This window comes from Lepidochelys olivacea, assembly GCF_965140295.1.
Source record: "Lepidochelys olivacea isolate rLepOli2 genome assembly, chromosome: 1".
In the NCBI taxonomy this organism is placed as follows: Eukaryota; Metazoa; Chordata; order Testudines; family Cheloniidae; genus Lepidochelys; species Lepidochelys olivacea.
The window spans coordinates 76,869,237-76,893,424 of record NC_140411.1 but is presented as its reverse complement, the minus strand read 5'-3'; positions in this window follow the sequence as shown (position 1 = coordinate 76,893,424).

The window sequence follows — 24,188 nt, the reverse complement described above, 5'->3', positions numbered from 1 at the left end:
GATGGAGGGATTCACCATCAACTAAGTAGCACTCGCTAGGCAAGGGTCATGGGTTCCAAAACTGTGTGAATGGAGAGAGGCTGGGGACAAGTAGTAATACTTGGTGGCATGGGCCCCTTGGTGAGGGCCTTACATGCTAATTGCACTTCCTCCTCTCTCCACTGTGGAATATCAGAGCTAATTTTGATTTCATTAGAAGTCTAGTTATAGGCTGCTGAGCTCACTTTGGGCTGACAGTGCACCAGCACTGGAGCTCTCCTACTACAAGCTGGATTCACCTAAGAGCTGAAATCACTGAGTGTTGTGTTAAGTAGTGGGGGAGCTTGAAGATATATTGTGGAGCAGTTTGCGGGACGGCTGGTGAAGCAGTTCGACGCGGAGCAGTGTGTGGATGGCAGGAGCTGCTTGTGGGCCGTGGAGCTGAGCGAAGGAGTTCGCGGAGCACAGCTGAGCGAAGGAGTTCGTGGGGCAGGTGGCGGAGCGGAGTGCAGCTGAGCAAAGGAGTTTGTGGGGCGGCTGGCGGAGCGGAGCGCCGCTATGGAACTATAGATGATTTAACTGGGAATTGGTCCTGCTTTGAGCAGGGGGTTGGACTAGATAACCTTCTGGGGTCCCTTCCAACCCTGATATTCTATGATTCTATGATTCTATGGAGCGGTCAGCTTCAGATCATGTAAGGTGCCTCTTACCCCCGTCCCATTTCCACCCAGGTTGGGAGGTAAAGCTCTGCAGATAAACTTTCGAACTCTGGGGCTGCCCTGACCAGGGACAGAGACTTTTGGGGCATTGGACTTTTGGGACTTTGGGTGATTTGGGGTTGCTGGACTCAAGAACCAAAGGGAAAAGGGCATGCCCCAATTTGCCTGGGGTGGGTTTTTTTTGCTCATGGGTTGTGTTATGAATCCTGTGGGTGGTGTTTCCCCAACATAATGCCATATTGTTTCTCTCTGTTATTAAAAGGCTTTTGCTACACTCAGACTATGTGCTTGCGAGAGGGGAAGTATTGCCTCTTGGAGGCGCCCAGCGGGGGTGGTATATATTTGTCCCAGGTCACTGGGTGGGGGCTCGAGCCGGTTTGCATTGTGTTATTGGAATGGAACCCCTAGATATTGAACCTGGCCCTTGTTGCTGCCAACTCTGACGGGCAGAAGGGTTACAAATAGGAATAATGAACTTACTAAAGACAAAGATTTAACTATACTGTACTTGCAGACTACTTACCTGGACTAAGTGTAGGAGGAATTGTCCAGCAGACAATGAAAGTATCAATTTGTTATGATGTGTCTTACTGAATTCCAAAGTTAGGACTTCATTTTGAAATCCTTACTCAGTCAAAATTCTGACAATATACAATTTACCTGAATAGGGACTGCAGGATAAGACTTTTATTGACCAAAGCCCTGATTGAAAACCCACTGAAGATCATTGAAAGACTCTCCTCAGCCTTTAGCCCTTAATCAAGTATCCAGTTGTTGCCTCTGGGTTTGGGGCTTGGGCAATTGGTTAAGCTGCTATTGGGCCAGTCAATTCATTTGATTACTGTTACATATGTTATGTAACAGGAGTGGGTGGGAAGACTTTGGGATCCACAGTTTCTTAGGTAGAAAAAAGACAATACTTTTGTTTTATAGCATTTGAATCCCTAATCTTACCTTATGAGGTTTTTTTTCCAATGAACAGAAGTAAAATAATGGGATACCTTTAAACTATCCAAAGATGCAAGCCAAAGATAAGCTATATATGCACTTATATTTTAATCATGATCTAATTTATACAGGTTAGGGTATTCTAAAAACTGGTTTTGCCAGTGTATATACAGAAAGAACTCTCTCTGGATTTTAGATGTTGTATGCTTAAATACTTCTCATGTGTCCAAAGAGTGCTAAAAGAGATTTTATTTGCATAATACTGGAGATGAAAATTCAGTTTCCTTAATCTTTTTCCTGCAGCCTATTCAGCTTTTGCTTTGAACTGATATTCCACATTCTGCTAATACCAGCTTTTGTTGCAAACATTTAATGTAAAAGCCACTCCTAAAGCAGAGCCTTACAATTCATAGGGATTTAAACACTACAGTCCCAATTCTGTTCCCACTGATGTCATGGCATAACTCTTATCAGCATAAGTAGGCTCAGGATCATGCCCCAAATAAATGGTGTCCAGTAATATCCCAGGGCAAAGTTTCCAGATAACCTCTACTGCTTCATCTTCTGCCCTCTCTTGCTTGGATTCAGATACTTCAGCTAGGGACTTTCTTATCTACAACTGAGAGCCTGACAGAAATTCAATAATTGCTATGGGCTGCTTGCTATTCTCACCCTGATTGTCATGGAAAACAATTGAACATCATTTTCTTGACTGCTGTACCAGTAGTAAAATCTAGCCCGTTAGCCTGAGATACCATTCAGTTCCAAAAACAATTTTCAATTATCCCCACCCAACCCCCTTTTTTAATTCTTATTTGCTTGGGAAAGTCCTTGCTGGTGTCTCGATCAGTGTTTTCAGAAAGAGACAAGATGCAGGTGCCCTGATTTTTTTTTTTAAATGTCTTAATCCTTTTGTTGACTCTGTCATTGTATCATTGCAGTTCTGATTACAATATATAGATTAAGCCTCCTTTAAAAAGGAACAAACCTGTATTTTTCATCCTCTCTTAGAGAAGGTATTTTTTATCAATTGGTAACTAAACCAAATGCTTCTCTGGCCAAAAGATGTGTAACTTTACTGCAGGACTCTATGACTTAGTGAGCACTCTACCCAGAATATGTGGTACTGCCCTACAACAAACCACTTAGAGCCTGATCTTGCAGCCAACACATGTGATGAATTGCAGTGAAATCAGTGGGACTAACACATGCAAATAAGGGCTGCAGAGCTGAGCTTCTTGGTTGGTTTGTGATCTCTTATTGAAGAAAGTCACATAGGAAAATGACAGCATCATTAGTCTAAATACTATGTAAGTGTGTAGGTCCCAGGTGATTGTACCCAAATAACAAGGGGGAGGTGTTTGAAGATCTTCGCCTGTGTTCAGGATTGGTCCCACTATGTGAGTGTAGTAATATCCAGCTCTAAAATGGCACTCTTCATCTGTAGATCTCACAGCGCTTTATGGAGGTCTATTATTCTCCCCATTTGACAGATGGGGAAACTGAGGCATATATGTGATTGCCCAAGGTCACCCATCAGGCCCGGGACTAGAACCCAGGTCTCTTGTGTCCCAAGCTAGTGTCACAGTGCCTTGCTCGCATAGGACAATAACTATAACATGACTCTTGATTTATATCCATTATGTCTGTTTTCAGGATTCTGGCTTAGGGTCTTTGTATGGCTGTAGAGCTCTGTATTAACAACTAATACAAACAACACACACATAATAATAAATGCCTCTTAGCTATCAATCACATTTTAAAAGATGGTGATGGGGAGCCAAAATAAAAAAAAAGTCACACAAAGTGACAACCCCAGGAAATGCAGAGCAAATGACAAAGCTGGATGACACTTTCTCACTGCAGTGCAGAGTGATTTCAGGGGTAGCTAGCCAATCTTTCAATAGTATATCTAAACAAAGTTCTGTGAGGTGATGGGAAAAAGCTGTGATTCTTCCTTCACATGAATCCTTGAAACCATTTGCTTTATTTTGATCAGCTCTCCTCCCCCTCCGCAAAGAAAGAAACCAGTACACTGCATTATGTGATACATGTTTGTATATTTTTTTTTCTAGACCTGCCCAGATTATAGAAGAAATTTAGGCCCCGATTCTCTGAATTATGCAGGCCAACTTCTGCTATGTTACACCAGTATAATTCAAGAGTAACCCTGCTGACATCTATGTATTTCCACCAGTATAAGTGAGAGCACACTCTAGCCGAAGATTGCACCTGCTTACCTAATTTGTACACCAAATTGCTACAAATATATACATACATCAAATAGCTGAGAATGCAAATAACTGTTTATATGTGCAACTGCTATTTGCATACATAATTGTGGTAACTAAATCCTGTACATAAATTCAGTGTGCTGTTTAGAAAAAAAGGCCTTTATTTTATTAGTTTTTTGGGGGCGGGAGTTGTCTTTTGTTCAAGTGAATTTTTAGGCTTTAGGGAGGTCTTATTAGGTGCTAGATTTACCATACATTAACACTCTTGGGAAACATTACAAAGATGGAGGGCTTGATGATTCTTACAGAGGCAGTCTGGCAAGCAGGTCAGATACTTCAATTCTAGCCAGTAAATGATGAAACACATATTTCATATATATATTTCTATAAAAAAGCTTCTAAAATTGAACTCCTATGCTATTTACATTTTATGAACTACATACTAGTACCTGGATACTTACTATTGATTACTTTGTGGCTGAATTGTACAGCAATTGCCCTGTGATATGTCCTTGAGGCAGTATTGCAGAAATCAATTTGCCCTATCCTTAACCTTTCTCCACTACTACTGATTGTAGATATTGTGTGGATGAGGCCTGTGAAATAGCTATGTCCCCATGGAAATCATGATAATGGAAATTAAACAAACTTGGGTACAGAAACAAGCTTACAAATTCAATGTCGTCAGCAGCAACTTGTATACGGTTCCAAAGTTTTATCACACTGAAATCTCCTGTCTACTCTAATATGCTTCAGCTTTCACCAGTGTGTTAAAAATAGTATTACCTATCTGACTTTTAAAAACAGCTACTCCATTGGCTTGCTTCCCATGATGCCACTAAGTATGCATACTGATGTGTCAGTGCAGTGGCCCTGAAGCAACCCACTGCTCTGCCAGTTTTAATTCTTGGAAGTGGAAATAGACAAGGTCTCCAACAGACAGGGAGGCCCCCAGCAAATGAAATGTGAGAGCTACAATAGGAAAAAGGGAGCATTTCCCAAATGGTTAGAAAAGGGGCTGTAACCGTGCCTTAGTGGGTCACATCTGAGGATGCAAAATTCAGGAAGAACTGCTGAGAAATAGGGTAAACACAACCCAAAACTGGTGGTTATTCTTTTATAAGATATACCAAACCAGCCACAAAAGTAAACTCCTGTTTCACCACACTGGCTAACAAGAAAACATAAAGGCAGTTTCCTCAGGCAGTCCAGCTGTTATATCACCACCAAAAACACTGGACTCAGAGAGGAGTGGTTCTTTGCAACCAGTCTCATCAAATAATAGGTTCTTCTGATCCCAAAGGACCAGCCACACGCCCAGGTCAATATATAACTTAGATCTGACCCAAAAATCATGCTGATGACAATCCTTCAGTATAAAGAAATCTAAAGGTCTATTTATAAAAAGAAAGAAAGGTGGAAGTTAAAATTGGTTAAAGGAATCAATTACATACAGTAATAGCAAAGTTCTTCGTTCAGGCTTGTAACAGAGATATAATAAACTGCTGGCTTAAGTCAAGTCTCTGGAGTACATCCACAGCTTGTATTGGTCATTCAGTCCATTTTTCAGAGCTTCAGTATGTAGCAAAGTTCCTCCAGAGGTAAGAAGCAGGATTGAAGACAAAATGGAGGTGTTTCCAGGGCCTTTTATAGCTTCTGCCATGTGGAGGGCATCTCATTGTTCTTACTGTGGAAAATTACAGCAACAAGATGGAGTTTGGAGTCACATAGGCAAGTCATCTGTTCATGCCCAATTTCCCTCAGTCATTAGAGGAAACCATTACTTCAGACAGCACGTTTACATGAAAGTCCACTCAGTATAGATGGGTGTCTGCCATGGTCCTCTGTCAACTATGTGTTTCTTGATGAACCACTTAATTTGAACAGTCCCTCCAAGAAGGCTAGTTACCTTGTGGGCAGTACCCCAGGAACAAAGATTTGAAATCCAAGTACAGAGCCAATAATTCAAATAGAAAAATGATACATGGATACAGATAGCATAATCAGCAAATCATAATATTTTCATAGACCTCTCACTCGACAACCTTTGTACAATATTTGCTGCAAATATATAACAGTGGTTGCAATAATGATCTATATGGTCATACTTTAATCAGATAACATCACACCCCAACACCAAATTGATGCAGGAAGGTGTGTCCCAGACACTGCTGAATGCATCACAGGAATTTCCCATTCTTGGTTCTGTATTACTACAGCTTCTAACCCAATATTAGAAGTATCAGCGTATAACCAAACTGGTTTATTAAAATCATGTTTCACAATATTAACACATAATTCCTGTGTGTTTCATGTGATTTTGCCAAGAGCTAAAGAAAATAGCTAACTTATTTATATAAGCTCTGGCAAATATTTGGAACCCAATTAACATTCAAGTCAATGTAGATATTAAAGTTTTCTATAGTCTAGGAAACTTGGCATTTAGCCATTAAATCAATATAGTAGTGTGCCTCAGTTTTTTCTTTTCATACAGCACATTAGTTGTGCAATGTCTTTTCTCCTGTGTACAGTTTCAAGTTTAGTTACAGGCACTAACTGTGAAATATCAGTATCACAAGGTCTCTGAATATAAAATGTGCTCTTATGTATCACTCTTAACATATTCAAGGGTTTTTCCAAAAGATTAGGCACATTGTACATTTTTACAGTTTTTGGTACCAGCAGCACACTAATCACAAGGATTAGCATTAATAACATTAAATGTTCATTTCCAATCATTTTTGTCATGCCATGCCTTTGGCTCAATACTATTGGGGTTTTGGCACTTAGGGTTAACCTGTGGCTTTTTATTTCTGAAATTTAATCTTTCTCTTACTCCCTGTTCAGTGGGATCAAAATCTGAGTTCTCTTGTGTAACAGAATCCATTGGCTGGCTGGGTGTGTCCTCTTTGCTAACAACTACATGCAAGTCTTTCTCTCTCCAGTCAGTCAGGTTATTTGCATCAACACAGGCACTAGCTTGTTTACTAGTTTTCAGATCCTTAACTGTTACCAATTCCAAGGCTGAACTCTCTCTTAAAGAGATACTATCCATTTTCCAAGCATGTTAGACTCAAGGTTGTTTTGTCCTTCAATTACCAACCTCTGCTTCCACATGGAATCATATGTTAAGTCCACTAAGGGTATGTCTACACTGTGAAATAAGGTTGATTTTATAGAAGTCAATTTTTAGAAATCTATTTTATACAGTGGATTGTGTATGTCCCCGTTAAGCACATTAAGTCGGCGGAGTGTGTCCTCAATACCTTGGCTAGGATCGACTGATGGAGCGGTGCACTGTGGGTAGCTATCCCACAATTCCCGCAGTCTCTGCTGCCCATTGGAATTCTGGGTTAAGCTTCCAATGCCTGATGGGGCAAAAACATTGTCGAGGGTGGTTTTGGGTACATGTCGTCAGTCGCCCCTCCCTCCATGAAAGCAACGGCAGACAATCATTTCAAACATTTTTTCCTGGGTTACCCGTGCAGATGCCATACCACAGCAAGCATGAAACCTGCTCAGCTCACTGCTGCTGTTGTGAGCATTGTAAACACCTTGTGCATTATCCTGGAGAATGTGCAGAACTGGGCTACGAGATGCCAGCACGAGGACAATTGTGATGAGGACATGGACACAGACATTCCTGAAAGCATGGGCTGTGGCAATTGGGACATCATGGTGGCAATGGGGCTGGTTGATACAGTGGAATGCAGATTCTGGGCCCGGCAAACTAGCACAGACTGGTGGGACCGCACAACGTTGCAGGTATGGGATGATTCACACTGGCTGCAAAACTTTCTCATGCGTAAGGTCACTTTCTTTGAACTTTTGTGAGTTGCTTTCCCCTGCCCTGAAGCAGAGTAATACCAAGATGAGAGCTGCCCTGACAGTTGAGAAGCGAGTGGCAATAGCCCTCTGGAAACTTGCAACACCTGACTGCTACCGGTTAGTCACGAACCAATTTGGAGTGGGCAAGTCTACTGTGGGGACTGCTGTGATCCAAGTAGCCAATGCAATCACTGACATTCTGTTATCAAGGGTAGTGACTCTGGGAAATGTGCAGGTCATACTGGATGGCTTTCCTGCAATGGGGATCCCTAACTATGGTGGGGCGATAGATGGAATGCATATCCCTGTCTTGGCACCGGATCACCTTGCCAACCAGTATGTAAACTGCAAGGGGTACTTCTGAATGGTGCTGCAAGCACTGGTGGATCACAAGGGACGTTTCACTGACATCAGTGTGGGATGGCCGGGAAAGGTGCATGACACTCACATCTCTAGGAACTCAGAGCTGTTCAAGCAGTTGCAAGAAAGGGCTTACTTCCTAGACCAGAAAATTACGGTTGGGGATGTTGAAATGCCAATAGTTATCCTTGGGGACCCAGCCTACTCCTTGTTCACATGGCTCATGAAGTCGTACACAGGCAGCCTGGGCAGTAGTAAGGAACAGTTCAACTGCAGGCTGAGCAAGTGCAGAATAGTGGTAGAATGTGCCTTTGGATATTTAAAAGCTCGCTGGCGCTGTTTGCTGACTAGGTTAGACCTCAGCGCAACCAACATTCCCATTGTTATTGCTGCTTGCTGTGTGGTCCATAATATCTGTGAGAGTAAGGGGGAGTCACTTATGGTGGGGTGGGAGGTTGAGGCAAATCGCCTGGGTGGCTGATTTTGAGCAGCCAGACACCACAGCAATTAGAAGAGCACAGCTAGGCACGCTACACATCAGAGAGGCTTTGAAAACCAGTTTTATGACTGGCCAGGCTATAGTGTGACAGTTGTGTGTGTTTCTCCTTGCTGCAAATCTGCCCCTTCGTTGATTTTAATTCCCTGTAAGCCCACCACCCTCCCTCCTTCGACCACAGCTGGCAAAGGAAATAAAGTAACTGTTTTGAAACCATGCATTCTTTCTGTATTAATTAAAAAAAAAAAGTGAGAACTGATAAGGTAGCCTGGGTGGGGTGGGGTGCGGGAGGAGGGAAGGACAAGGCCACATTGCTTATTGTAGCCACATTACAAATCAAAACTGTTTGACAGCCTTCTGTTTGGGCCATCCTCTGGAGTGGAGTGGCTGGGTGCCCAGAGCCTCCCCCCACGTGTTCTTGGGTGTCTGGGTGAGGAGGATATGGAACTTGGGGAGGAGGGCAAGCAGATATACAGTGGATGCAGTGAGGGTCTGTGCTCTTCTTGGCTTCCTTGCAGCTCCAACAGACACTTCCTCATGTCCGTTTGCTCCCCCATTAGCCTCAGCATCGCCTCCTGCCTCTGCTCTTCATGCTCACTTAATGCTTTCCTGGCCTCTGCCACTTAATGCCTCTAGGCATTAAGCTATCAGTACGGAAGGACTGCATGAGCTCGGAAAATATGTCATCGCGAGTGCATTTTTTTTTCGCCTTCTAATCTGCGATAACCTCAGGGACGGAGATGATAGGGGGAGCATAGAAACATTTACACCTGGGGGGAGATAAAAAGGAGAGTAAAATTTAAGATGATACATTTCTGAGAACAAAAGGGAGACTTTCACAGTGAATCAAGCAATTCACAGCAGACCGCACATGTGCTTTAGGTACAACGTCACATTTTGCCTTTTATATTGAGCACCTGCCAGTATATTGACACATCATAAATGGCTGGGCAACAGAATTCAGTTTCCAGGCACCCATGGTAAGCCTTTTGGTACATGGGGTTGGCTTCTTACGCTTTCATAACATGTGGGAATGGTTTCAAACTGCAGCACCATCCTTTCCCATAGCAAGCAATGCCAGTTGGGTTTCACATTTAAAAGGAGGGGCTGCGGTTTTCGGGTGGATGTGCAGCACACAGCTCCCCCCACCCCTCCGCGTGGCTATTCTCTGGGATGATCCCTCCCCCTGCTGCATGGCTATTCTCTGTGATGATCCCTTTTAGCCAAGCACAAACAACCCAGCATGAATGGGGTCCTTTTACTATTCCCTTACAAAAATTCCCCTATTTCAACCAGGTGACCATGAATGATATCACTCTCCTGAGGCTAACAAAGAAAGATAAAGACCAAATGTTGCTTGAATGCGACCAAAACCCAGGACTATTCGCTGCCATGCTTTTGTGCTGCAATGATTCCAGACTACTTGCTACGGGCTTGGCATGGTAAAGTGTCCTACCGTGGAGGATGAAATAAGGCAGCCCTCCCCAGAAACCTTCTGAAAAGGCTTTCAGAGTACTTTCAGGAGAGCTTCATGAAGATGTCCCTGGAGGATTCCCGCTCCATCCCCAGACAAGTTAACAGACTTTTCCAGTAGCTGTACTGGCCGTGAATGCATCCCAATTCTTCAGGGCAAATCAGACATTAAACACTATTGCTTTTAAACCCTATGCTGTAGTTACAAATGTGCGTTCACAAGAGGTGCCTTCTCCAGGTTCAGGGTCGGGGATCCCGCCTTGGGAGGATATTGGCTCCAGCGTGATGAAAAGGTCCTGTCTGCAAGGGAGAATGGATTCACTGCTTGCCTGCTGTGCATTCTCCTCCTCCTCTTCCTCATCCACAAAATCCTCCTCCCTGTTGCATGAGACTCCCCCTTGCAGGTGTCCACGGACAGTGGTGGGATAGTGGTAGGATCCCCCGCTAGGATGCCATGCAGCTGATCATAGAAGTGGCATGTATGGGTCTGTGACCCAGAGCAACTGTTTGCCTCCTTTGTCTTTTGGTAGGCTTGCCTGAGGTCCTTGACTTTCACGCGGCGCTGCTGTGTGTCCCTGTTGTAGCCTCTCTCCATCATGCCCTGTGTGATTTTGGCATATATATTGGCATTTCTTTTGGGTCGGAGTTTGGCTTGCACAGATTCTTCTCCCCATACAGCAATCAGATCCAGTGTCTCCCTTTTGGTCCATGCTGTATCTCGTTTGCAATTCTGGGGGGACTGCATGGTCACCTGTGCTGCTGAGCTCACCACGCTGACCAAACAGAAAATGAAATTCAAAATTTCCCAGGGCTTTTCCTGTGTACCTGGCCAGTGCTTTGGAGTTCAAAATGCTGTCCAGAGCAGTCACATTGGAGGACTCTGGTATAGCTCCCACAGGCCAATACCATCGAATTGCATCTGCACTACCCCAAATTCAACCCATGAAGGTTGATTTTAATGATACTCCCCTCACTGGGGAGGAGTACAGAAGTAGATTTTAAGAGCCCTTTAGGTAGACGGAATGGGTTGGTTGTGTAGATGCAGTCATTTTAAAATCGACCTAACACACTTAAATTAGACCGAACCCCGTAGCGTAGACCAGGGCTAAGAGACTACAAGACATATCCAAAGTGTCTAGACACGAGAGTTTTTACCTTCCATCCCCTGTATCCTTGTGGGTTCAGTCATAACACTGTTCTGCTCTGAAAAAAACAGTAACCCAATCTTTCCTCAGTACCTGAATCACAGACTGCTTACTATCAACAATGGCCCCTTAAGAGTCAATGGAAACAATTCCTTTTCACAGACTTCAAAGACTTCACCAAGACACTCCTTTCCTCTGCAATAGCATGCACTGCAGCAGGTTCTTTCTGAGCTTTATTTATGTCCATAACTGACTTTGGCAAAACAGATAAATCACCAAACGCCTGAGTTTCACATACATCCAGAATCACCTCTGGCCCATCAGGAGGCTTTTCACACAACCCCCTTTTAGGTAAACTGCTAGACTTCATAGTCAAAAGATTAGAAGCATTCTCTTCCCTGTTACAAGTTTCCACACTGTCAGTGGGTAACACAGTTAAATCACCTTCATGCCTTTTTTGTGCCCTGGCTATCATATCAACCTGATCAGTCAAGGTTGTCATATGTTCACCCAGCAACACACTAGCAACAGGCAAAATAGAAGCACCAGAATCTTTTGGTCTCTGAAAGCTATATATGATATTAACTGGATGCAACCTAATTGCAACGTCACCATCCCAAGCAGAAACAAATTTAGGACCACTTCCTTCCTTGGCTTTTGTTGTATCCAGAATCAACTCTGGATCAACTGATAAATTTTCAGCCATCATAGGCTGACAGGCTTCTTCTGTTTCTTTTACAGAGAAAAGAGCTGGAGAAACATTCCCCCTTTAACAGACAAACAGCTTGGGATATCCTTTCCTTTGTCCCAGCACACATGGCTAGTCACAGACAACTGCATGGAGATTGGGGTAGCTCCCTTCATGGCCAAGACTTTACCCCCAACTGTCACAGGATTGCCTTCACAGTCACATTTCTCCACACTGGGAACAGGTAAGGTATAGGGATACTCATGTTCCACTAACCTTGCCTTCCCAAACTGCTGCTTAGATAAAGCCATCAGGTCAGAAGGCGCTCATCTAAACTTTCTTTATCTTCCTCTCCCTTAACAGATAAACTGCTGTTTTCCACAAATAGTCTTATTACGCTGAGCTACTTTAAGCACATCACTTTTACCTGGGTCAGGCTTAGTTTACTTGTCAACAATTCATCACTCACCAACTCACTTTCCTTGCTCAGTTAGGGCCTTAATCTGATTACCAACTTTAATTTGCTCTAGAGAAACATTTCCCTGAGCCTTATCTAATGCCAGATTCACTTCTGAGACACCGACATTTAAGAATTTTTTTCCACATATGCACTGCTTCTTTGCACAGACAACCAGCTAGCTTCTTCAGACAACATTTGGAGAAACCCTCCATAGGCAAATCCTTGCCCCTAGTAAACACAGGTTCAGGATTATTTATTTCCTGTGACTAATTTATGTCAACCTGACTGGAGATTATATTAGAACTTTCTTCAGTCAAAAGATCCTTAGGCTATAACTTCCTTACACCAGCTATAACTTCATGTTTAACACCATTCCATTCAAGATCGATTCTGTCTAAAGGCACACTCACAATAAACTCATAAATGATTACAATTTTCACACTCTTATCTGGTAAGTAATCTTCCTCTTTTTGACAAGATCTGCTTTAACAGAAGTGATGTTAGAAGCTGTAACTTTCCCTAAACAGCTTTTACTATTGAGTTTTACATTCTCTGCACAAGTTATGGGGTTACCTTCACCTGAGCTCACAGTGAAAGCATTTACATAAAAGGTGACAGTGTTGGGGTAAATTTGGTTACACAGAGACAACTGTTCAGAGTAATACAACATACAAATATTGTGATAAACTAGACTTTCAAGAGGATACAGTTTCTGCTCTTCTTCCATTGCTTTTTTGATTTGGAGCTCAAGTCTGGCAGTTTCTTGCTGCATCTGGTAAACCCTCTCCTTAGCAGCCAGCCATTCCAAATGCCTTTCCTGGGCTTCTTTCTTTGAGCAGCTTCTTTTCCCATTTTATCAATCCTTTCTCTAACTTCTCTTTCCAGCTGGGGCAAGGCTTGCTTCTCTTGCATTCTAAGTTCTGCCAGTCTTTTTTTCATGTTCAGGACACAGGGCTCTCTCTCAGGGCTTGAAGTTTGATTGCTTCTGCTGATGTCTTCTGGCTCATGGTCACTGATCTTTAACCTTTAAAACTCTCAATCTCAAATTTTAAATTTTAATAGCATGGGGTTATGATCCAAAGCTGAATTGACCTGGTTCTGTAGATCCTAGCCAGACTACATCACTGTAACCGGGCTTTAGTGGGTTACAACTAAGGATGCCAAATTCAGGATGAGCTGCTGAGAAATAGGGCACACACAACTCAAAGCTGGTGGTTATTCTAGTATAAGACAAACGAAACCAGCCACAAAAGTAAACTCCTGTTTCACCACACTGGCTAACAAGAAAACATAAAGGTAGTTTCCTCAGGCATTCCAGTTTTTATATCACCACCAAAAAATGCCGGATTCAGAGATAAGCGGTTCTTTACAACCAGTCTCATCAAATAGGTTCTTCTGATCCCAAAGAACCAGCCACACACCCAGGTCAATATATCTTAGATCTGACCCAAAAAAATCACGCTGATGTCAATCCTTTAGTATCTAAAATCTAATCTTATTTATTTATAAAAAGAAAAAGGTGAAAGTTAAAATTGGTTAAAGGAATCAATTACATACAGTAATAGCAAAGTTCTTGGTTCAGGCTTGTAACAGAGATGGAATAAACTGCTGGCTTAAGTCAAGTCTCTGGAATACATCCACAGCGTAGATGGATCATTCAGTACATTGTTCAGAGCTTCAGTTTGTAACAAAGTTCCTCCAGAGGTAAGAAGCAGGATTGAAAACAAGTGGAGGTTTTTCCAGGGCCTTTTATAGCTTTTGCTATTTGGAGGGTATCCCATTGTTCTCACAGTGGAGTTTGGAGTCATATGGGCAAGTCACATGTTCCTGCCCAATTTCCCTCAGTCATTGCAGAAAGTCATTACCTACACTCTAGACAGCACACTTAGATGACAGTCCACTCATGGGCTGGGATGGGCATCTTCCATGGTCCATTGTCAACCAAGTTTTTCTTGATGAACCACTTAATTTGAACAGTCCCTCCAAGAAGTACTGGCTAGCTACCTTGTGGGCAGTACCCCGGGAGCAAAGATTTGAAATCCAAGTATAGAGCCAATACTTATAACTTCAAATAGAAAAATGATTCATGGATGCAGATAGCATAATCATAACTAGCAAATTATAACCTTTACATAGATCCCTCACTCAACAACCTTTGTACAATATGTAACAGTGGTTGCAACAATGATCTATGTGGTCATACTTTAATCGGATAATATCACAGGGGCCTCTCCAATGAGAGAGAAGCTCGTATCAGGTAGTATTTGACAGCATGGGGGAACAGCAATTAAATGCCAAGGCTTCAACTAAATATCAGTTTGGCATGTGTTTATTGACTTTTCATTGTTTTATATTTTCTTTGAAGAAATACCCTTAATATAGAGAACTCATATTGATACTTATAAAACAGCTTAACTTTATAATAGTTCTGCTTTATGCCAAAGTGTCTGAGTACCAGCATCATTTGGTGTTGTCAGCACCATGGTCGGAATGGTGTGTGGGTGTGTACAGTTGCTACAGAATGGGCAGAAGTACAATGTGCACTTTATTTGTAGGTCCTTCACAAATAGTGGCCACTAAGTGCTTTTTTATTTTTATTTTATTTTTTAACACATTTATAGGATACAGAATGTCAGAGCTGCATTTTTAAATTGAAACATCATATCATCTATCTGTATTTTGGCATGTAAGGGCTGAGAGGAATGAAAACCCCACTCAAATGGCAGGGACTCTGTCGGAGTGGGGAAAGAGGAAGCTAAGCAGAATTGTTATCCCTTCTCTTCAACCTCCTGGGGTCACCTATGTGGGCTTGGAGAAAGAATGACCAGGTGAGGAACAAGGGCAAAAACCCACACTCAACATGATCACCCTCTGGTTGTCCCTCCAAATGGATCTGAAGGCCTTTTTTACACTTGAAACACAACAGCAATGCTGCAGCTTCACCACTGTAGGGCTTCAGGGTAGAAGTTACCTATGCCAGTGGGAGGGGTTCTCCAGTCAGCATAGGTCCTCCACCTCCCCGAGATGTGGTAGCTAGGTTGACAGAATAACTTCAACCTAGCACTGTCTTCACTGGGATTTAGGTTGGCTTAACTACTGGGGATATTTCACACCCCTGAGGGATGTAGCCAATGTAAGTTCCAGGCGTAGATCGGCCATAAGTTAGCTCTGAGTGTGGCCATATTAACCATGCAGAAAAACCTGGTTCTAAAGTAGGCTTCCACCTGCATTCTGATTTGGCAGTATTTTACTCCCTGTTCATACTACGTAATTACACAAGGGGCATGGTTTTCATCAACACTCAACATTGATCTAATATTGCTCCCATCAAACTTAACAGTAAAACTCCCATTGACTTATAGGAGCAGAGTTAGGTCAATGCTGAGCACTTCTGAAAAATCACTCAATATGCAGGGCATGGCAGAACTGTGCCCTTTGTTTCCACACTGCTTCAAACACCACCTGCATACAGAGAGCAATGACTGCATTTTCCTTGCAGTAGCTAGTAAGAGATATGAATATTTTACGTTACCATTTCTCTGTCTCCAACTTTCACAAAAATCAGAAGATGTATTCACATCAGAAGATATTTATATTTTCATATCAGAAGATGTGTCAGTATAACAGTAACTAATTGGAAGGGAGTTAAACTGTTTGGGATGTGCTTAGTGACTTATGCACCTTTATAAATTATCCAAAATAATGTCGCTTTTTGAAAGGGGTTGTGGATTTTAAAGGTAATTTAAGCCATGTCAGTTATGAGTTGTTGAAGGGCTGATGAGAAGCGAGGATACATACTGTCCCCTGATTCCTTTCACCTGACACACTGAAATAGAACTCTTGACTCCTCTTTCAAGGCTGCATACAATCAACTAAGCTGAAGGAAACTTGAGTTGTTTATTGCATTATAGAACTCTCACATGGCTTCTTTCACTAGAGAAACCTTCATCTGTTTGTTTTTAGAATGAATGAATTTGTCAGTTAGATGTCAGTACTGAGCGACAGGGAACATGAAAATAAATATAGAGAAAATTACAAAAACAGGGAACTGTAGTAAGCAACTAGCAATTTACAGGACTCTATTTTTAAAAGACAGAGCATTTTAAAGTTGAATATTTACTTCCAGTCTTTAAGCATGTGTATTTTTTTTCTGTACAGTTTTAAAATTCTCTCTGAAAAGCCAAGTTTAAAAACTAGCATTCAAAATTTACTTAATTATTTGAAAAAAGAAAAGGAGGACTTGTGGCACCTTAGAGACGAACAAATTTATTTGAGCATAAGCTTTCGTGAGCTACAGCTCACTTCATCGGATGCATAATTATTTGACTTATCTGTTAATTGGAAATACTGGATATGAACATTTTTTTCCAGTTTAACATAGTTGCAAAGAGGTCTCCTGAGGTGTCTTTTTTTTTTTTTGGTCAAGAGCTAAGTCAGTTGAACACAGATACCTGCCCTTTGCATTCTCTTCCTTGTTTAACTAAGATCTGTAGTTGAGGGTAATTTTCTGAACCAGAAGCACTGCTAGCCATATCTATGATGAAGCATGATCAGATTCCTGTGGCAATGGATGATGGGTGAAAAACTATATTAACAAGAAATAGTGTGGCAAGGAAGTAAATTCAGAGGAGTGTTTGAGTGTAGCCTTTTGTCACCATGTAGGGTAAATATAATCATAATAAATAGTGTCATAGCTGAGATTTATGGATGTATTTTGTTAACAGATAGGAGATACAGACGGTACTCTCAAAAGTCGGAAATACTGGCAGTGTTCCCTGTACAAAAAGAAAATTGAAAGCTTTCCTTATCAATTCACTAACTAGTGGAATATTCTTGGTTTTTTTTTAAAGCCAATCTACCCAGATGCTGCTACTAATATTCCTTTTCAGATTTTTGCTGTAATTTAGGATAAAAATTCAAATCAATATGATTCGTGTACATGCCTTCTTCCCTCTCTACTTCCACTTTTTTCTCTCCAACCTGCATAGTAATCATTTTAAAAGGGAGATGGGTAGGGGAGAACTATACAAACCTGGTATGCCTTGAAAAAATTGGTTACACATAATCATATGTAAACAAAATGTTGTGCCTTTATCTTCTAGAATAGTAATCCTTGTCCCCAACACTGAAATTTCTGTGAATAAGGTGGGTCAAAAATTTTACACTGAGAAGTTTTACCCCAAAAAAGGGGGTGGTGAGGGTTGTCAAAATCAAGCTTTCTTGGGAGGGGAAGCCTCTTTCAGCAAAGTCTTAAAAAGCCAAGGCCTTCAATGATGTGTTTGTTGGGTGGAAAAATACCTTGTCATGGTGAAACAAAACCTTGCTGCTTCATAGTTGGAGCAGCTTAAATTTAGAAAGCCATGTACATAAATAATTGTATTCAAATGAATCTTAAAGTGAATACTGGAGACTGATGAATAGAAACTGATTGATACACAAGTCATGAAAAGGAAGGATAATCCAGTAGTTACTACACAGATTTAGGGCTTGCAAGACCTGGGTTCAAGGTCCTTCTCTACCACAGGCTTCCTGAGTTAGATTGGATAAATCACTTAGCTTCTCTGTGTCCAGTTCCCCCTTTGTAAAATGGGGATAAAAGTATTTTGTTGCCTCAAAGAAGTGTTGAGAGGATAAATACATTAAAGGTTGTGAAGTGCTGAGATGTATAGTAATGGGGGGGCACTGTAAGAGCTACATTTTATAATTGTACTTTAAGAATTGATGTAAACTTTGATTTCATTCTGCCTTTTTGAATAACAGAAAGGAATGGCCGTCTGAGACTGGGATCTTGTTTCCTATATGCATTATAAACTTCCCTCTAGTAATTTCTTTGGTTTAAGGCTTAATGAGTAAAAGACAGGATCTTGTATTGTGTCTATGTTAATTAGATTAAAGGAATGTTAAAGGCCTGAGCCACAATGTAAACTGTTTTGACCACAAGATTTAGTGAAGTTTATTCATTCATGTATTCTGCTGAATACAAAATACTGCTGTCTTCTCTGTGAGAGATTGTTTGTGTGAATGAGGAATGCATGCATCAGGAAAAGATAAGGTGTGAAATCCATCACAAATGTCCAGATGGTCAAGGAAAAGTGAGAGACTTGGAAACACCAGGAGACAATCAGAAAACATCCATTGTATCCGATGCTAAACATGTTAGCAGCATTGACAGCCTCAGAGGTGAGGCAACCACCCCCGAAAGCAAGACAACAAATAGGAGATAATGATGGGAAGCCCAACAATAACCATCAAATGATAACAGCAGAAAACCCCAAGATTACAGCCACTTAAGGACTAATGATTACAGGATGACATTGCAAAATGCATGGAACAAGCCCTCGGATCGCTACCCCTTCTTGCTTCTCCACGTGGGCACCAATGATACTGCCAAGAATGACCTTGAGTGGATCACTGCGGACTACGTGGCTCTGGGAAGAAGGATAAAAGGAGTTGGAGGCACAAGTGGTGTTCTCGTCCATCCTCCCCGTGGAAGGAAAAGGCCTGGGTAGGGACCGTCGAATCGTGGAAGTCAACGAATGGCTACACAGGTGGTGTCGGAGAGAAGGCTTTGGATTCTTTGACTATGGGATGGTGTTCCATGAAGGAGGAGTGCTGGGCAGAGACGGGCTCCATCTTTCGAAGAGAGGGAAGAGCACCTTTGCCAGCAGGCTGGCTAACCTAGTGAGGAGGGTTTTAAACTAGGTTCACCAGGGGAAGGAGACCAAAGCCCTGAGGTAAGTGGGAAAGCAGGATACCGGGAGGAAGCACAGGCAGGAATGTCTGTGAGGGGAGGGCTCCTGCCTCATACTGGGAATGAGGGGTGATCAACAGGTTATCTCAAGTGCTTATATACAAATGCACAAAGCCTTGGAAACAAGCAGGGAGAACTGGAGGTCCTGGTGATGTCAAGGAACTATGACGTGATTGGAATAACAGAGACTTGGTGGGATAACTCACATGACTGGAGTACTGTCATGGATGGTTATAAACTGTTCAGGAAGGACAGGCAGGGCAGAAAAGGTGGGGGAGTAGCACTGTATGTAAGGGAGCAGTATGACTGCTCAGAGCTCAGGTACGAAACTGCAGAAAAACCTGAGTGTCTCTGGATTAAGTTTAGAAGTGTGTGTAACAAGACTGATGTAGTGATGGGAGTCTGCTATAGACCACTGGACCAGGGGGATGAGGTAGATGAGGCTTTCTTCCGGCAGCTCACGGAAGCTACTAGATCGCATGCCCTGATTCTCATGGGTGACTTTAATTTTCCTGATATCTGCTGGGAGAGCAATACAGAGGTGCATAGACAATCCAGGAAGTTTTTGGAAAGCGTAGGGGACAATTTCCTGGCGCAAGTGCTAGAGGAGCCAACTAGGGGGGGCGCTTTTCTTGACCTGCTGCTCACAAACCGGGTAGAATTAGTGGGGGAAGCAAAAGTGGATGGGAATCTGGGAGGCAGTGACCATGAGTTGGTTGAGTTCAGGATCCTGACGCAGGGAAGAAAGGTAAGCAGCAGGATACGGACCCTGGACTTCAGGAAAGCAGACTTCGACTCCCTCAGGGAACGGATGGCCAGGATCCCCTGGGGGACTAAATTGAAGGGGAAAGGAGTCCAGGAGAGCGGGCTGTATTTCAAGGAATCCCTGTTGAGGTTACAGGGACAAACCATCCCAATGAGTCGAAAGAATAGTAAATATGGCAGGCGACAAGCTTGGCTTAACGGTGAAATCCTAGCGGATCTTAAACATAAAAAAGAAACTTACAAGAAGTGGAAGGTTGGACATATGACCAGGGAAGAGTATAAAAATATTGCTCGGGCACGTAGGAATGATATTAGGAGGGCCAAATCGCACCTGGAGCTGCAGCTAGCAAGAGATGTCAAGAGTAACAAAAAGGGTTTCTTCAGATATGTTGGCAACAAGAAGAAAGCCAAGGAAAGTGTGGGCCCCTTACTCAATGAGGGAGGCAACCTAGTGACAGAGGATGTGGAAAAAGCTAATGTTCTCAATGCTTTTTTTGCCTCTGTTTTCACTAACAAGGCCAGCTCCCAGACTGCTGCGCTGGGCATCACAAAATGGGGAAGAGATGGCCAGCCCTCTGTGGAGATAGAGGTGGTTAGGGACTATTTAGAAAAGCTGGACGTGCACAAGTCCATGGGGCCGGACGAGTTGCATCCGAGAGTGCTGAAGGAATTGGCAGCTGTGATTGCAGAGCCATTGGCCATTATCTTTGAAAACTCGTGGCGAACGGGGGAAGTTCCGGATGACTGGAAAAAGGCTAATATAGTGCCAATCTTTAAAAAAGGGAAGAAGGAGGATCCTGGGAACTACAGGCCAGTCAGCCTCACCTCAGTCCCTGGAAAAATCATGGAGCAGGTCCTCAAAGAATCAATCCTGATGCACTTGCATGAGAGGAAAGTGATCAGGAACAGCCAGCATGGATTCACCAAGGGAAGGTCATGCCTGACTAATCTAATCACCTTTTATGATGAGATTACTGGTTCTGTGGATGAAGGGAAAGCAGTGGATGTATTGTTTCTTGACTTTAGCAAAGCTTTTGACACAGTCTCCCACAGTATTCTTGTCAGCAAGTTAAGGAACTATGGGCTGGATGAATGCACTATAAGGTGGGTAGAAAGCTGGCTAGATTGTCGGTCTCAACGGGTAGTGATCAATGGCTCCATGTCTAGTTGGCAGCCGGTATCAAGTGGAGTGCCCCAAGGGTCGGTCCTGGGGCCGGTTTTGTTCAATATCTTCATAAATGATCTGGAGGATGGTGTGGATTGCACTCTCAGCAAATTTGCGGATGATACTAAACTGGGAGGAGTGGTAGATACGCTGGAGGGGAGGGATAGGATACAGAAGGACCTAGACAAATTGGAGGATTGGGCCAAAAGAAATCTGATGAGGTTCAATAAGGATAAGTGCAGGGTCCAATGCACCGCTACAGACTAGGGACCGAATGGCTAGGCAGCAGTTCTGCGGAAAAGGACCTAGGGGTGACAGTGGACGAGAAGATGGATATGAGTCAGCAGTGTGCCCTTGTTGCCAAGAAGGCCAATGGCATTTTGGGATGTACAAGTAGGGGCATAGCGAGCAGATCGAGGGATGTGATTGTTCCCCTGTATTCGACATTGGTGAGGCCTCATCTGGAGTACTGTGTCCAGTTTTGGGCCCCACACTACAAGAAGGATGTGGATAAATTGGAGAGAGTCCAGCGAAGGGCAACAAAAATGATTAGGGGTCTAGAACACATGACTTATGAGGAGAGGCTGAGGGAGCTGGGATTGTTTAGCCTGCAGAAGAGAAGAATGAGGGGGGATTTGATAGCTGCTTTCAACTACCTGAAAGGGGGTTCCAAAGAGGATGGCTCTAGACTGTTCTCAATGGTAGCAGATGACAGAACGAGGAGCAATGGTCTCAAGTTGCAGTGGGGGAGGTTTAGATTGGATATTAGGAAAAAACTTTTTTACTAAGAGGGTGGTGAAACACTGGAATGCGTTACCTAGGGAGGTGGTAGAATCTCCTTCCTTAGAGGTTTTTAAGGTCAGGCTTGACAAAGCCCTGGCTGGGATGATTTAACTGGGAATTGGTCCTGCTTCGAGCAGGGGGTTGGACTAGATGACCTTCTGGGGTCCCTTCCAACCCTGATATTCTATGATTCTATGACTCAAATGGGAATTTACGAGTATAAAGCTGGGGTGTTTTGCCATGAAACTCTGGGTTCACTCCTGCCAAAACCTCGGAGCATCGGATCGCGACTGACAGAGCCCAGGTCCTCACTCGTGTTCAGTCTAAGTGGCCATTAGATTGACTTGAGATACAACAGACTGGTAACTATACAAATATCAACTGATAGGACTGTGTGCCTGGTGTGTGTTTGTGTGTGTGTAACTAAAAAGCATATGCTAACTGTTGTATTTTCAATAAATATGGCATATTTTTCTTCTCTCTTATAAAAGATCCCGTGTGCTTTGTATAGCATAACAATACCTGAGAGAGAAATTCTCTTCTCCCACTAGATTTATATCTGTGCATTCCATCATTCACTGGAGTTACTCCTGATCTCTTATTGTTTTAGTAAGGTAGGAGAATCAAATACACAACCTGAGGGTCAAATTTTGCCATAGTTTGAGCAACTACAAGGTGCTGAGCACTCTCAACTCCCACTTACTTCAATAGGCAATTAGGGTGCTTATTATCTTTCAGGAGTGGGCCTTGAAAGTAGTATAAAGCTAAAGAAACTCCATTGTACTCAATGGAGTTATCAGGGATTTGCATTGGTGCAAGAGTATAATTGCCCCCTGTTGCAATGGTATATGGGGGGGGGGGCGGGAAGAGGAAGCAAGATATCCTTATAATATCAAGGAAGCAAGATTGAATATTTACAATCATCTTGTCAGACAAAGTGAATATTTGAAAATAAGCATTTTAAACTTGTTACGCCAACCTAGAACTCCAGTCTCATTCCTGTAAACCTTATTTTGCATATAAACGTCCAGTCACTCTAAAACAGTAATGCTTGATGAAAAACTGCCACCAGGACTAGAGCCCTCTTTGGCAGACAGAAGGGAAATAAAAATCTGTTTGCTACACATGTAGATGAAGGCCTACCAAATAGAACCAGATTAAATAACAGCTTGTGGTACTCAGAACCCAGTATATACTGATGAAAAATAAGGACCCAGACTTGCTCCACATAGACAGAATTAAGAAACATATGTGTTTGCTACAAAATGATGACCATATTACATGGGGCTAATTGTTCCTTAAGGCACAGCCCTGTCAGTTGGGTGGTGTATAGACTCACAACCCCAAGGAAAGTACGAGGAAGCCGTGAGCTTCTGAGATGCCCTCAGAGGCACAGTTCCTCCTGTGGATCCCCTTTTGTGCTGGCAGGGGGTCATTTCTGTCATCACTGTATGTTTCAGCATGTGTTTACCCTGCTCCTCCTATGCCCCTCCCATTTCTTGTCCCTCTATGTCCACTTGCTTCCTGGGGATTAAGGGGAAAAATACATTTGGTGCATCCCCTGCATTTTCTGTTTGGGGGTGGGGGGCAGGAAGGGAAGGGATGGCCTACCATTGGGCCTCATTATTCCTTTTATATTATGAAAGCACCTTGCAACCTCATTGCAGGACCTGAGCACCACTATGCTAGGCACTGTACAGACAAGTGAAGAAGAACATCCTGATCCCAGAGAGTGCTCAGTTAGAGCTGGTGGGAAAAGCTTTACTTAAACAGTTTTCTGTAAGGAAATGCAGTCTGAAATTCTGAAGTCTCAAAATCCTCCACAAAATGGAATTTCTGTTCTCTACACAGCTTTATATACAATCTTGGTGTCAGACTGGCTGAACTGATGTGATAACGGGTAAGTTAGGAGGATGAGGTAATAAAATTAATAATTTGGCATGAAAGCAGAAACAAATTATTTTCCCCTTGTATGTGACTTCAGAATTGGACTGTTAGTGGGTATACTAATCTGAACTATTTTCATCAGCCTCCAGAAATTTCTCCAAGAGGCCTGAATAAAGACTGGGAGTGGATGGGTCACTAGAAAAACTAATTTTCTCCTGCTGATACTCACACCTTCTTGTCAACTGTTTGAAAGGGACCATCTTGTTTACATTGGCCTCATTAGCACTACAAAAGTGATTTCCACCCCTTCTTGTCAACTGTTGAGAATAGCCCACTTCCACCTTAATTGAATTGGCTCCTTAGCACAGAGCCCCCTACTTGGTAAGGCAACTCCCATCTTTTCATATGCTGTGTATTTATACCTCCCTACTGTATGTTCCACTCCATGCATCTGATGAAGTGGGTTTTAGCCCATGAAAGCTTATGCCGAAATAAATTTGTTAGTCT